Here is a 5,569-nt window from a genome sequence, read left to right on the forward strand (position 1 = left end):
GCCGTGGAACAACGCAAGCTCTTATACACTGCTGTAAGAGCGTAGATACGTATAGCCATTTTGGAAAGCAACTTGGCATCATCGGGTCAAGTTCAGAGGCACACACCTTACTACCCAGCACTTCTCTTCCCGTGTGCTGGAAGAGAAACTCTTCACCTCATCAGGAGATGTAATAAATGTGGATGGCAGCAACCCTATGTCCATAAACAGGAGAACGGATTGATGACTTGTGGTTTATTCATAAAATACGGTGCGTTATGGCAGCCAAAACGAATGCACTATGGCTATACTCAACAACACGAATGAATGTCACAAACAAAATATGCAACAAACACACACTCGCTGTAGGAAAATGCACCCCGAAGCTATTTCTCCAAAGGTCAAAGGCACGCAAAGCTAGACAATATATTGTTCAAGACTGCATCCAACTGTGAGAAAAATATAAAGAAAAGGGTAAAGGGATGAAAAATACAAAATCCAGGGTAGTTATTGCCCCCAGATGGAAGGGAGAGGGAGAGCTGAGGAGGCACATGGGGAAGCCTCAGGATTTATCAGCTCTCCCAACTTGGAGGTAGGTACGTGAGTTTATTCATATTATCTTCATCATTACTATTAATATCCTGCATGCAAGGTGTATTTTGCATGGGTGAAATGGTCTTAATTTCTCTTTTTATTTTTAAGATTTTATTTTTCAGAAATCTCCTACACCCAGCATGGGGCTCGAACCTGCAACCCTGAGATCAAGAGTCTCACGCTCCACCGACTGAGGCAGTCAGTCGCCCCTGAAATGTTCTTAATTTCAAAATGGAAATGCACACCTAGGCACACATACGCTGGCAGCCGTGAGGGTGGTGTGGACTCCGGACTCCAAAGGACAGGGAGACCCACTGTGAGGCTGTTACCTGCCTGGGGTCTTGTGAATACAAACTGGAATCACCAATGTTACAGTGTTTAAAATAATAAGCTCCATACGAATCTTTGTTCTTATGGCGATGATGAGGGTGTGGCGGGGGTGATGGTAGGGGGTATAGAGGGAAAAGAAATATATTTGTAAGATCTTTGCCACTTAGAGTGACTGCAAATGAGCGGGAGAGTCAGGAGTCGACAGTGATGTTATGATTTCATCGCACTTAGGAATACACTTTACATTTGCAGAAAACCAAGCAGGGACCAGCAGAGGAGAAGCAGTTGGGGGCAGCAGGCGTGATGGGTGCTCTGGATGCATTTTGGGTCATGTGGATGCTTTGGGGTTGTTTCTTTTGTTTTATTGAGGTGTAATTGACATATACCATTGTGTTGATTTCAGGTATACAACATAATGATTCGATATTTGTATAGACTGCAAAATGATCATGGGAACGGTTACTTTTCTCAATATGTCACATGCACTAGACCGAAGAAAGGTAGATGGGGAGCTTGTATGAAGGGTGGAGAATCGAGGATTTGCTGGAGAAGCTGTCCCCAAGCTGGTCCTGGCAGCCACATGCGGAATCCACAGCCGCTTCAGCCCTCCGGCAAACTCTGGAGAATTACTGGTCACGTCTTGGGCCCACCACAGAAGCCTTCTATCACATGACCTTGTCCTTACCTCTTAACAATGTCCGGCATCTCCTCTGGGGAGGCATACACGCTTTGTGGGGTGGCAACACTTGGAGACACTCTGGGTTTGCGGGCCTCGAGGGAACTTGACTCCTGACCCGGGTCCTCTGAGGGCAGAGTCTTTGGAGATCCACCCAGGGGCTTTGGCACTCACAGCCAGGTGTCCAGGTTAACCTTGACACAGTTTCCATGATTTTTCGTCTTGTCAATGGAACCTCACATCCGTTCTGGGAGGGGCTTCAGGGGTCACCAGGGTGGCTCTGCCTCTGAAGATCAACCTGGACAGACTTACAACTCCTCCGTCTCTGAAACTTTCCTATGAGGAAGACACCACTGATTCTCCTGAGAACTTTGCTCCCTTTGGACAAGAAGCTCCTCTTGAGTGATGTCTGGGTGGCTCAGTCGGTTAAGCATCTGACGTCAGCTCAAGTCATGATCTCACAGTTCGTGGGTTTGAACCCCGTGTCGGGCTCTGGGCTGACAGCTTGGAGCCTGGAACCTGTTTTAGATTCTGTGTCTCCCTCTCCCTCTGTCCCTCCCCTGCTCACACTCTGTCTCTGTCTTTCAAAAATGAATACATGTTAAAAAATGTTTAATTAAAAATAAATTTTTTAAAAAAAGCTCCTCTAGAAAAACCTTGAGGCAAAGGGGACATGTTGCCCTTTTCAGTCTGCAATGGCTTCCCTTTCATGGAAGGCAACTGGGCATTGCATTCCAAGAGCTTCTGGGGGTGCCTGGCTAACTCAGTTGGTGGACCATGCGACTCGATCTCAGGGTTGTAAGTTCAAGCCCCCTGTTGATCCAGAAAGCTTACTTAAAAAAAAAAAAAAAAAAAAAAAAGACCTACAAATTACCATAACCCACATAGTTTCCTAACAAAATTCTCCTAAATAATATAATAAAGGAAAATCAGAAATATGCTGTGTCAACCACAGAGGATTTAAATATGTAATGGTAAAACCCAGCAGCATAGGGCATTGCATAAAAATTTTAAAAATTAAAAAAACTTGGCTTGGGAGATTATTTAATGACATGGAAAGATGTTCACAATGCAATACGAAGTGAAAGAAAAGCAGGTCATAAAATAGACTGTTTAATAGAGTCATATTTTTATGTCTTAAGCATGGGAAAATGCAGGAAAGATCTAGACACAAAGACCTTAATAATGGTTCTTTGGGATGTAACATTACGGGTATTTTTCTCCCTTTCATGTTGCAAGGCTGCATTTTCAGAGGGTTTGCAATGAATAGATGTTTCAGTTTGAACTTTTTAATTACACCAGTAATGCAGGAGAACGGACTCACGGTGAAGTATTCAAGCAAGATGCCTAAGGCCAGCATCATCTTTAAGCCCTGCCCCAGTGCCCATGCCCCACCCCCATGACCCCTCCCACCCCTCCACCACCCCCACCCCCTCAGTGACCACTGTTAGGAGCCTCATGTCATTCCTGTGAATCCTTTTCCCGCGCATTCTGCACAGGTATGTGTGGACATTTAGAAATATGCAGCATTCTCTAGGTTTTTTTCTCTTTTTTTTCCATAATTGGTCTCCTAACGTGTGTACTGTACGGATATATAACTTGCTTTTTCACTTACCCAGTGGCCTGGGAGATCTTTCCGTAAAGACATCTACTTCAATAATTTTAACTGTTACGTGGTTTCTACAGTACAGATGGACCGCAGTTTGTCTACCTATCCACAACCGATGAATATTCACCATTGCTGATGAATGCAAACATCAGTGCAGTGAAAATCCCCATCTACGCTTACACACGTGCAGGTACATACCCATTTCTTAGGAGGAGAGTCTAAGAAGTCAAATCTATGGTCATGCATACTTTAAATTTAAATAGGGCACCTGGGTGGCTCAGTCAGTTGAGTGTCCGACTCCTGATTTCAGCTCAGGTCATGATCCCAGGGTCGTGGATCAAACCCTACATTGGGCTTTGCACTGAGCGTGGAGTCTGCTTGAGATTCTCTCTCTCTCTCTCTCTCTCTCTCTCTCTCTTCCCCCTTTCTGCTTCTTTCCCCCACTCGTGCTCACTCGCTCTCTAAAATAAAAAACAAAAAGATGACTTTGAAATACCCTCCAAAAATAAGATCTGCCTGTTGGTTTTCCCACTAATGGTATTCGAGATACCTGTTTCTCCAAGTCCTCGCCAACGCGTGACATCATCAATCTTTTTACTTTTTTGTGTATTACTTCAAGGATAAGGAAGAAAACAGGGCTATCAAAGCTTGCCCCATTTAACCCCTCCCCCTTGACTGGGTCTATAACACCATCCAAGGGGTCCACCAGGCTTTCTTGCCCACCTCAAACCCCAGGAACACAGTGTTGTGCCCAGTGCCCTGGGTGGCCGTTGTCATGCATCATTGCCACATCTGAAGGTGGGGCGAGGAAGGCCGGTGGGGGTGTAGATAGGGGGAAAGTTCCAGAAGTGTAGGAATCCTCTTCCATCACCAGACGCTGTTCCAGCACGATCCACTTCGACCTCTAAAATAAATGTCAGATCTGTCCGCCTCGCCTGCCACCATCGCCACTGCCCCGGACCCAGCCATCCTCATCCAACATGTGAACCCCGAAGTGGTCGGCCGTTGTCCCCCGTTTCGATCCTCCGGTTCTCCCCCCACCAGCTAGAGAAGTCTTTCTTGCCTCGTAATTCAGACCACATGACTCCCAAGCTCAGAAGAGTCTTGGAGCTTCCTGCTGGGTTGGGAATCACGTCGCAGCCCCTTCCCCGGCCGCAGAGCCCTGTGCCATCTGACTCCACCCACTCCGTGACGGCATCTCCTCTGGGGTCCCCCTTGCTCACTGCAGCCCAGGCAGCCTGGCTCCCATCTACTCTGCATAGACACACACACGCCCCCAGCTCTTCCATGCCTCAGGGACCGTGCCTGTGCTGTGCCCTCCGCTCAGGACCTCCTTCCTTCTCCTTCTTCCCATGCTCATCTTTCAGGTCTTGGCTTCCACATCACCCAAACTAAGATGGGTCTTCCCATCTTGTTCTAACGTTCCAGCCTTTGCCTCCAGAGCTTCTGTCTCAATGGAAACTTGGAAGCCGATCTTTGTGACTGTGTTGGGCACTTTGGGTCCATCTTCCCACCAGCCTGAGAGCCCATGAAGGCAGAGACTTCTTCCCTGTATCTCCAGCACCAAACAGGGTGCCTGGCATACGCTAGATGCTCAGGGAGGAATGAATAAGTGAGTGAATGAATGAACGGGACACCCCTGGAAAGGTGGAGGAGAGACCCTGGGTAGCAGGGAGGAGGAATGGGGGAGAAGTTAGGAGGTACAGAACATGGAAGGAGGCTCCAGGGAAGCCTTGGTCGGGAAGGAGCCCCGGGAGGCAGTGGAGGCCCAGAGATAGCTGAGGAAGGGCGTCTGATGTCACTTTCCCATTGTTTGCTGTTCTGTGACGCCATTCTCTCCGCGACCCCAAATCTCAGTAAAAGCCCGTGCTGCTCAGGTGAGTGACACCTTGAGAAGGAGTTAAAGGAAAATGAGCTGCTCTTGAGTCCACATGGGGGTGGAGAGGACGAGGGCAGGGGGTGACTCAGACCCCGCCCCCCCCTCAGGAATCCTTGGTGATTTGGGCCAGGTGGGGACACCACAGGTCCTCATGGCAGGGACTCACTGACAGGGAGAGTGGCCACATGGCTAGAGAAATCCGGTGATTCCATTTTTCTAGTAGATTCACCGTCTACAACTTCCGAGGAAAAGAGGATTAGAAAAAAAAATCAGAAAGGACAAAATAAAGGAAGCTGACTCCTCTTGGTGGGAGAGGGAGGCAGGCAGAGGAACGAGTCCGAGCTTTGGAGTCAGCAAAGTTTGGGGTTCAAGCACCGGGTATCCTCGGCATCTCCGTTTCCTTATATGCAAAGCGGGCACCATAGTCATCGTCTACATCCAGATGTGGACGGATTGCAAGACATAACAAATCTCTAAACCACTTGGCACTAGCTGCTGTCCT

This window comes from Prionailurus bengalensis, chromosome C1 (genome assembly GCF_016509475.1).
Source record: "Prionailurus bengalensis isolate Pbe53 chromosome C1, Fcat_Pben_1.1_paternal_pri, whole genome shotgun sequence".
Taxonomy (NCBI): domain Eukaryota; kingdom Metazoa; phylum Chordata; class Mammalia; order Carnivora; family Felidae; genus Prionailurus; species Prionailurus bengalensis.